General features: G+C 36.1%; 1 long non-coding RNA gene across 1 annotated transcript; it reads left to right on the top strand.

The window, feature by feature from the left end:
- Nucleotides 1-5041: 5041 nt before the first annotated feature.
- LOC140501603 (uncharacterized) lies at nt 5042-7968 on the top strand. The gene is made up of 2 exons (XR_011966265.1): nt 5042-5232; nt 6202-7968. It is a non-coding gene; the product is annotated as an uncharacterized lncRNA (long non-coding RNA).
- The last annotated feature ends 3204 nt before the right edge of the window (nt 7969-11172 follow it).

The following is an 11172-nucleotide window of genomic DNA, read 5'->3' as shown; positions in this document are numbered from 1 at the left end:
CAGGGAAAAGTATAGTATTAGCCTATTGTATTGAGGGCTATATAAACATCCACAATTCCTTCACCTTACCCTCTCATGGCATTCTGTCACCATCCTGTTAGTCTTTCTCTAGATATTCTGACATATCAAGTTGCTTCTTAAAGTGTGGTGTCCATAACTAAGCACAATATTCTAGTTATGTTTTGGCCAGGCCAAGGTACAGTGAAATTATCATCTCCTTCACGCTGGACATCATTATTCTATTAATGCAGCCTACAATCATATATGCTTGTTTGATGATCATACACCTCTCTTGACTTATCCTGAATCTTCCTAAAACCCCTAGATCATTGCATTTTTCAGATGAATTTTTAAAAGGATGAATATTACTCTTTACTTGTGAAGTTTCTTCTTTTAAAAAATCTCTTTAGGTAATTACTAGGATTCAAATCCTAATTGACTTCTCACAGAAAGCAAGCCCTAGGGAAGTCCCAAATATAGCCTTAGTAATACAAGAATTGCAGTAGTTAACTGAGCAGCTGCCATTCAATTGAACAAACATTAATTAAGTATTTCCTATGTACAATGGCCTCTCCAAATGTCTAACTTGCTCAGAAAGTCTAGAAAATTTAGGAAAGCCTTAGTCATGGTTCCATATATGGTCATTGTTAAAAGGCCTTTCCTCAGGTCAAAGATATTTCTCTATTCCTCACTAACTAATCAGTTCACTATATACATTCTCTCCTGCATCCTCCAAGAAACTTAGTCCTTCATTCTCTCTGAATTTTCAATCTTTTCTTCCTCCACTGCTTCCTGACCTTCTGCCTACAAACATTCTCAGATCTCCTCAATCCCACTCCCCCCAAATACCTCATTTCCTTACCCCCATTACCCTTCTTAACCTACCACTGTATCTCTTTGCACTCCTTCACTGCTACTTTTCTGAGATGTTGTATATCCCTTATGTCTCCATTATCTCCTCAGATATTTAAGTCTAGCTTCTGTCTCCAGTACTCTGGTAAAAGGACTCTCTCAAGGGTCCTTTATAACCCTTAATAAAGACATCCAATGCTCATTTTTTTTCTCTCCTCTTTCTGCAGCTATTGATACCTTTGAAATACATTGTGGGATTGGCCTGATTTAGACTAATCTGGTGGTTTAAGTTGTGGACTGGATTTAAAAAAAAAAAGATGCTCACAGATCTTCCAGTAGGCCGAAACTATTAACCATCTGTGGAATTCTATTCAGCATGGCCACATCATTGATTCCGTTGGGCATAATTCCATTGCAGGCTATGCAGACACAGCAGTCAGAAGTATGTGTCAAGTCAGAAAGAAGTATCCTTCAGTCTTTTTGAGATGGCTTTTATCCTTAGGCTACTAACCTACCTCAGTGGTTTAAACCTTAGTCCTCTGGTCAAATCTTAAAGCCAAACTAGCTCAGGTACAGCCATTCTGAAATTCTACCCCCAAAGTCAATAAAGCATATGTACCTTTTGACCCATCCATACCACAAAAAGGTCAATACCCCAGAGAAAATAAATAAATATAAAATGAATTCATATGTACAAAATTATTTATAGTAGCTCTTTTTGTAGTAGTAAAGAACTGGAAACTGAGAGGGTGTCTATTTGTTGGGGCATGGCCAAATTGTAATATGACATATGTATGTGATGGAATGTGACTATACTATGAAAAAATGACACAGAATAGGGTTTCAGAGAAACTTGTGAAGTCTTATTTGAACTGATACTGAGTGGGTAAATAGAGCTAGTAATTAATTTCTGTAATAATGACAATAAAAAATCTTTGAAAGGCTTCAGAAATGCGATCAATGCAACAGTCAATTATGAATCCAAAGGACTGATCTTGCCTCTTTGATATAGAAGTAACAGACTCAAAGCACAAAATGAGATATACATTTCTGGACACAGTTAATTTAGGAATTTGTATTACTTGACTATGCACATATGTTAAAAGGGCTTTTTTCTTTCCCCACTACCCCAAATATGAGAAGGGTGTAGGAGATTAAGAGGGATACGATTATAGTGGAGGAGAGTAGAAGAAAAAGTGGAGAAATGAGAATCACTGAGACATCTTCAACTTTTTTAAGATGACATGGAGAAGGGAACAGAAGACAGGTTGAAAAGAAGTAGAGACAAGCAAGATAACTAATTTATAATATATTTTAAAAGAAAAACAAACTTTGCATGATTGCTATCTGTGATTTCATATGTAGTCTTTCTTTTCTGTTCTACTATACATATAGAAATGCCCATTTTATATAACTTTATATAAAAATACAGTGCATAGTTACATATAAAATATATAGCATATAAGAATAATACACTATATACTATATGTATACTTACATATCTATATGATTTATATAGCGCTTACTTTGTGTAAGACACTGTGCATTTTTACCACACCTCTGTGAGGCAGGAGTTTTTATTAGCTCCATTTTACAGAAGACGAGACTGAACAGGCAAAGGTTGTGACTTGTCCAAGGTCATGCGGCTAGTTAATGTCTGAGGCTGGATTTCAACTCAGTTCTTCATATCTTCACACCCTGCACTCTATCCACTGCACCACTTAACTGTCCCATCTTATTTAGTGTTTACGTTCAGAACAAAAATGAAAGGTTAAAAAAAGTAGCGTATATATATATATATATATATATATGTAAAATACATGTTGGTGATAATGATAATGATGTCATTATCCAGTACCTGCTACGTGCCAGCCAGCGTGCTAATCACTTTAACACATATTATCCCATTTGATCCTCACAACAACCTGGGGAGGCAAGTACAATTATCATCCCCTTCAAATTCAGCGTAAAAAATGTGACCTTTTCATCCTTCCAGCTTTCATTTTTCTGTTGGTGGCATCACTTCTTCATGGTCTTTCATGTTTGAAATCTTGGGGTTCTCTTTCATTCTTCTCAATCCTGTATCCCACACAACTCTCCTATCCATCTCCCACTCTATTCCCATCACAACCACCCTCATTATCATGGCTATGGGCAAGTCATTTTCTTCATGGGTAAAATAAAATAATTATACTAGGTGACTTATAAGATTCCTTCCAGTTATAGATAGTATTCTAAGGCTACTCTAAGGACCTCCTCAAAGGTCTTGTCACCTTTTCTCCCTTTGCCTATGTCTGATCTTCCTTTTTAATGACTGGTAGGGTGATCTCTTAAAAATCTTCATGTTCATTTTTGTTTTAATGTCTTTTAGGAACTCTATTTATTCCAAACATTCTCCTGGGGATGGGGAGAATGGAGTGGTGTGGAAAGAAAACAAACATTCATTAAGTGCTTACTATGTGCTAAGCACTGCTGTGTGAAGTACTGGACATTCAGACAAAGGCAAAAAACAGCCCCTGCCCTCAAGGAACTCACAGTCTAATAGGAGAGACAACATGCAAAGAATTACATACAAGCAAGATATATATATATATGTATATATATACATATATATATGTATATATATGGTGAAATTAGCAGTAATAGGGGTAATAGAGGGAAGTCAATAGTGATTACAGAATATCAGGAAAGACTTCTTATAGAAGGTGCAGCTTTAGCTGAAACTTGAAGGAAGCCAGGAGGTAGAGATGAGGAGAGAGAAAATCCCAAGCATGGGAGACAAGTCAACGAGCATTTATGAAGTACTAATTATATAGAAGATTCTGTGCAAAGAACTGGAAATACATATATTAGCAAAAAAGATATCCCCTGATCTCAAAGTCTAATATGGAAAGACACGACATGAAAGAAAGCTAAAAAACCAGGAAGGTAGATGAAGATGAGAGAAGGTACACATACTGTGGATATGGTAGAAAAGTCTGGAGAGTAAGGAGCAGAATTAGGAGAGGAATAAAAGATTAAATATGTTAGGAAATTTCCTCAAAAGAGGTTCTTAGAAGAACTCACCAATTAGAGAAAGGTACTGTTGGAACAGAGGTATCCTCCAGGGTGAGAAGACCACAAAGGCAGAAGCATTTTTCAGGGTGAAAAGTGTGTTAGGCCATGGTCCATCATACGGCAGAACAGGGTAGATCATATGGCAGACTCTCGTTCTACTCATCACCACCACCGTTGACAGGTCAATTAAGAAGTAGACTGCTCTGTGGTAAGAAGGAATTCTTTCACTCAACAAATGTTTATTTAGCATTTAACTGTTTACAATGAACTCTATTGGGTGGTAACCAAAAGAAAAAAAAACATGAAGATTAATGAGACTCAATTTCTTGTCTCAAAGAGTTAACATTTTAACAGGAGAGACAAAACTAAGTATGTAATAAGTGAAAGAAGAAAATATTATGCACATAAGAGATAGAAGTGACATGAGAGTCTGGACTCCAGATAGCGGAATCTTTCCACCAATCTATATTTCATTGAGAAGGTGGCATTTGAACAGGAGCTTGAAGAACAGGAAACATTCCAACAGGGAAAGATTGAGAGGAGTTCATTGCAAGATTAAGAAGCAACTTGAACAAAGGTACAGATGTAAGATAGCACAAGGCATTCTTAGGAAATGGTATGATCTTAATAGGGTTTGGCTAGAACATAGAAGGAAATATGTATCAGTGAGCACCCCAACATACACAGGGCGTCCTATTGCAGGTTCTTAAATCTGCATTTATAAAAAGAAAGACAACTTTTAAGGGGTTAACAATCACTTTAGTCAGTTCAAACAAATACTTTCAGACACACTGTTTTATCTTTTTACATTCCCAAAGTTATCAAGCCTTCCATCTATTCAACAAATAACCTTTTGATCTTTATCAAAACCAACAGACAGGGCTCTACTGGCTGAATCAGAACAATATTGCCATACAGTTTACATACAGCCCTGGATCAAGAAAGCCTTTACATCCACACAGTCAGGGGACTGAACATATGGCCACTTAGAGTCTCCATCAGGTAATTACAAGATCCTTCTCATAAGCAAACTCCCAGAGTAAAATACTAACCTCCCAGCATAAATAACAAAGACTTGGCTTCTGACTGGCTCAGAGTCAGTAGGCATGAAATCCACATGACTCAGCACAGCTGTGAACCATCAGGGCTGAAGGGGGACTGAACTCTCAGGTGCTCACGATCTAGCCTGAGCCTGGAAAACAACTCCAAACAGACAAATCCCACTCCTCTTGCTGCAACAGAGTGGTGAAAGGTACAACTGTAATAATTTGGAGTCATATTAGGAACGATGATGAATAGGATGAAGAGGTTAGTCTTTATTTGGTAAGTAACAGTATTTCGGTGAGCCAAGGTGGGTATAATAAGGGATTTAAATTATGTTGCTGACAATGGAAACAGAACAAAACAGATGTCATTAATATAAAATCAAATGTGCCCTCCCTCCCTCCTCCACTGCTTTTTTTAATGAGTGTGCAACATCTAAGCTAAATGTAAAAAAATATGCTGCATTAGAAATAAAGATCATTGAACAAATAGTCTTTGTAATCAATGGGATGTAGGGAAACCTTTATTGTCAGCAACATAGTGGATATGGAAAGAGGTCAGATTTTAAAGTTGAAAGATCTTAACATGGCCCCTTAGTATTTCTTAATACTATCTTACTCACCTCTTTTTACTCTCCATATGGAGTTGGGCAAATCCCTTATCTAGTCTCAGTTTCCACATCTTTAAATAAGATGTTTTGGCAAAATCACCTCTAAGGATCCTTTGGGCTCTCAAACTATGATTGTATAATAACAATTAAAAAAGTTGGTTACATTTGAAACAATCTCCCATTTGAAATAAGCTATATTTTAAAATTAAATACAGACGTATATGAATAGAAACATAGAATATTAGAGCTTAAAGATCATCTAATCACTCCCTCCTTTTTCTTTTTATAGATGAGTCAAGAAATTCAAGCAAGATTAAGTGATTTGAGCAAGGTCAAACAGCTAGTTAGTTGTCCAAGCAGAACTCAAATCTGGATTTTCTAACTCCTCAGCTATCTATCACTCTATCTAGCACACCATGAACTGTCCCCAATATTTTATATCTAAGTGAAGAAAAAGAAAAATTTAAAGAGGTTTCTTAGGTTCATATGAGAGATTTTCCAAATGTATTTGTGTGTTTTAGCCCATTAAATTATTAAATCTGTTAAAACTACAATAAGACTTTGGGGACATTCTATATTTAGACCTGGAACAGACCATTAAAATAATTTCATCTCATCCGCTTCTTTTACATATGAAGAAAAAGAGGCCCAGTGAAGCTGTGTGAACTGGTCCATGTCACACAAAGAAGCAGCAAAGCAGAGACTCAAACCCAGGTCCTCGGCCTCAAAACCAAGCATTCTGTCCACTGCATCATTCTGCTGTCCAAGATTTTGTCATGACCTGCCCCTGCAATCAGCGTGCATGGATGGAATGAGAATATTCTTCCGAATTCCTTCACAGTAAAACTCTCAAGTGATATGAAACTTGCAGAGAAACAGTCACAAAAGAAGTGTGGACCCAAATGCCAGTTCTTAGGATGTGTTTGTAGTTACCATAATACCTTGTGCAAGGAGCAGTTGGTAGCTGAAATAGAAAAGGACTCCAATGAGTTAAAGACAAACTGCCAATACCATGGAATTATCCGCCTTTGCCTTCTTCTTCCATTATCCTGGCAAAGTAGGAGCTCTTTTGAACCACTGCAGTTTTGATTAAGGCATTGATCTAAGGCAGTGGAATTAGAAGCTGAATTAAGCGTATCTGAAAATAATTATTTTAGCATTTGCTTGATATCCGCACAAGTAAATTGGAAAGACCCACTTGCTTCCACACAGAATTGAAAAAGAAAATTAGATGGCAGTCAGGCAGAAAAGCTTGCAGATCTGGCCCCTGGAAGACATATTCTAACAAAATTAACATGAGAAACTGTAACTGATCCTGGACAACTGCAATGGAATATGTCCTAATTCCTGGAAGGACTTCTCCAGAAAGTTATCATACTCTTTAAGAATCAGAGTTGAAAGAGGTCCAAGAATTAATTTATTCCAAACTTTACCCAATGCCCAAATCACCATTATAAACTATTTCCCCATCTGTAAAATGAAGGAGTTGGACTAGATGACTTTGAGGTCCCTTTCAGTTTTAGATCTGATCCTATAATCATTCATAAGTGACCTATTGACCCCTACATGAACATTTCAACTACAGGACATTTCACTTTCTCTTAAAGCAGCCCATTCAAGAGCTAGAAGACTCTAATCCTTAGAGAGTCCTTATTTTACTTTAACTTTAACCTTTAACTTTCACCAATCATTCGTAGTCCATTCCTCTGAATTTACTCTAAATAACTTTGAGAATAGCTTCTCAAAAATTAGAAGAAAGGTATAATCAATTGCCTCTTTTCTCTAGGCTAATCATCGATAGAACCTCAAATGACAAAACTCTGGATCCTGTCAGCATCCTGGTTGCCCTGTAATTCTGAAAAAAAATATTTAAACAACAATGAAAGCTGAAGCACTGTGCCCCCTTCAGAGGGAGATGAATAGTTTTCTTTCATTGGAGATGATTATATGAAAAATATAACAGTGTGAAAATTAATTGGGCCAAGCAGTAATGTTGATATGGTTTCATTTCATGATAGCAATGGCCCGTGACTTGTATGTATTTCCGTGGACGTTGTGCTAGCACAGAACATTTTACCTTGACCAGATTAAACCACATTGAGTTAGATTCCATAGCTTTAGTTAATTCTGTATTATATGAGGACTGGATTTCATGCTATAATATATTTTAATACTCTCTTTTGTTGTGTTTTTAATTCTGTGCTTTTACTAATAGACATTGCAACAAGGAAATATATCAAACTTAAGGCTTAAAGAGCACACTTAAATTACTGTTAGAGATGTTGCAATGTCTACTGCTGTCTGGAAGTCAAATATTCCAAGGATAATTCAAGACTACAATGAAGCAGGATGCTGAAATGGAAAACAGATATGGCTAGAAATAAAAAAAAGTGCCAAGAACTGTCCAACTCGTGCTGCAAAAGAGAATAATCAATTCTTAAAGGGAGAAAAGGTTTTGGAAGGATCTAGTATACTGAAGGATTTAAATTGACTATTCTATAAGTAGAGGAGGCTCTTGAAGTTGGAGATCAGCTATTAGACAAATCATAATTATATGTGCATATATATATTTATGTATATATGTGTGTGTATGTATATATACAAGCACACATACAAAAAAAAACCATCACAAGCCTTTGATGGGCTTTGTTCTAGGAGGTGGGGATGAATTGATTTGGATGGTGAATCAGTCCTTCCCAAGTTACAAGAGAGCAAGCATTGTTGGAAATGAATGTCTAGTCCTTAGTCTTAGCTACTTGTCACACAGGTAACTCTTGGATTTGGAGCTGAAAGAAACAAAGCCACCTTGTCAAGGAGACTGAGTGGTCCAGGTTGTACCATTCTGAGTTTCCTGATTGCTCCTCATTTATATGGGAGATTAAATGCTATTCAATATCCTTTTCACTTCTTTTTCTTGTTGGTATTTTCTTCAGAAAAAACTCTAATTGCATTTCTGGAATTCCTAGTAAGTGGGGAGGGGAAATCTCAAACATTTTATAGCAAACAGTTCAGGTAAACAAGTAGCTCCATTTAAAGTGGGTCCAGACCTAAAAAAGGGGTAGCTACCACTGTCTGAGAAAAACACATCATATCCACTTGGGTAACTGCTCTCCAGCAGAGCTGAAAGGTTTTAAGACACCAGTCTCCTGAACTCACTGAGCTTCTAATCACTGATTATTACTTCTAAAAAGTACAGTTCAGATTGCCACCCTTCAGGACATTAGCTGTTCTGTTCAATCCTGAGCTTTGCCTCAGTTGCCAAAAGTAGGAAAGTTTAATGGGAAGAATATTGGATCATGTTTAGGAAATCTGGGTCTCCATTATTTGTTAGACCTATGACCATGTAATCACTAGTAAAATGAGGATACCTGCAGCGCCTACCTGCCAGTGTCCTTTGAAGGAAAATTAAGACATCAAATAAATATGTATGGCAGTTGTTTCCATCAGACTAAGACACTTCCTATACTCACTTTGTTACATAACCTACCTCCTCAGGGGCCTTGATGTGAGGCAAGACAGGGTAGGATTTGTAATTCCCTAAATCTCAAAGTTTGGAAAATTCTCATTACTTAGGTAATCTATTCCTTCAATAGGAGTCTTAAGAAATCCTTCTACAACATCCCTAACAAGTGATCCTCTAACCTTTGTTTGAAGATCTCCAGTAAGAGAGAATTCACTACCTCTATAAGCAGTCTATTTAATTTTTTGAACAGTTCTAATTGTTTAAAAGTGCAGCTTTAAACAGTGGATAAACAGGAGCAGTAGATAGAGAACTTCCCAGAGTCAGGAAGACCCAAGTTCAAAATCAGCCTCATACATTGGCTGTGTGGACCTGGACAAGTCACTTAACCCTGTTTGTCTCAATTTTCTCATCAGTAAAATGAGCCAGAGAAAGAAATGGCAAACCATTTCAGTATCTTTGTCAAGAAAACCCCAACTGGCGTCACAAAGAGTTGAACTGAATGACTGAACTATGGCAACAACAACAAATTTCGTATTATATGTGTGTGTCTGTGTGTATAAATGTGTGTATACAGACAGTATACATATGTATGCATATATGTATATATATATATATATACACTGAACGACTGAACAATGACAATAAATGTGTATTATATGTATATAGAGAAATGTTTGTATGCATACATATATACATACAAGTATACATGTATACACACACACACCTATATATACACATATAAAATTTCTTCATATATTAAAAGATGTTAATTGTTACTATGAAGAAAAAGCAAACTTTTTCTTCGGCAAGATAACATAAAGTCTAGAATATTGAAAATTAAAAGAAAAGAAAAAAGATATTTTTGCTGATAAAGTTAACATGTTTTAAGACTATACCAAAAACACCATAAGAATCAAATGTATCTGGCATATTAAATTTGGGTACCTTCATTAGACTGTGAAGCATCAGCCCAAACAAAATATTTGAGAGATATTTTTACTCCAGGGGAACTTGGATTCTTGTCCCCATTAAGGTAATGATAAATAATAGTGAACAGATTGATATACAAAAAATTGTCATAAAATTATAGATATTCCTAAAATGAGGTAGAATACTACAACGTAACTTAACAGCCTAACCCAAGAAGAAAAAAAGTTACCTAAGAAATATAAATGCTAGGATGTCCTGGCAACTGGCATTATTTAAATCTAAACCTCACTGAAAAACCTGGGTTACAATGAAAGCTAGGCATAGAAAAATACAATATTCATCAAAATTACACTTAATACCAATGTGATAAAAGTGTGATTTCATGATGAAGAATTTAGAAATGTGCATCAAAACCATTAAATTCAAGGTCAGATCATGTAAACAAGTAATTGCAGAAAAAGTAGATTGTTTTTTTTTTTTTTAATTACACTTCTCAAAACTTCTGGGTAAATTGTGTGGTGACATAGTAATTGCACATAGGATATGCATCTTTCAGATCTGAGAAAAATGAAATTATTTGAAGGTTTAGCCAGCAGCAGAAGAATTTTTTTTTCTTTCTAAGAGCTAAATATTAAAAGTTTTTTTTTTTTAATGTAAAAAGTTGTAAGGTTTACTACCATATCAACAAGTTTATTTATTTCTCTTTACAGAGAATTTGCACACTCTTGTACTGTCTTACTTGCCTCTCCATCTGTCCCAGAAAACAAGCATCATTTCCAGGAGTAGGCATGTAACATGGGCTAAAGTTAGGGACCTGTAACCTTCTACATAGGAGGAGGTAAGGAACACCATGAGAAGAGTATCATTTGTGCCTACATCCAAGAATGGCTCTGCTAACTTCTATTTTCCCATCTTTTGAGGTCCCAAATGGCTGGAGAGGAGGTAGGTTCGTTGCTGTGTATCTCAGGGCCTTATAAGACTACTCAGAAACAAAATAAGGCTTTGCAAGGGTGTGGATCAAGGAGAGGGAAGGATAATGTGTGGCTTTAAAAATTATTCTCCCACCTGCTTGCAGGGGTGAGGACTTGGGTAGAAATTTGATCATTTCTCTTGTTCCCTTAATCTGCAAAATATCCTTTTTATTGTGATATCTGGCAGAATATGAAATTGAGGCTAAGACAGGAAAGTTTACCCTTTCATAGGAATGATGAAAACT

The sequence above is a fragment of the Notamacropus eugenii genome, chromosome 4 (genome assembly GCF_028372415.1).
Source record: "Notamacropus eugenii isolate mMacEug1 chromosome 4, mMacEug1.pri_v2, whole genome shotgun sequence".
Lineage (NCBI taxonomy): Eukaryota > Metazoa > Chordata > Mammalia > Diprotodontia > Macropodidae > Notamacropus > Notamacropus eugenii.
This window is presented reverse-complemented; position numbering and strand designations above follow the sequence as displayed.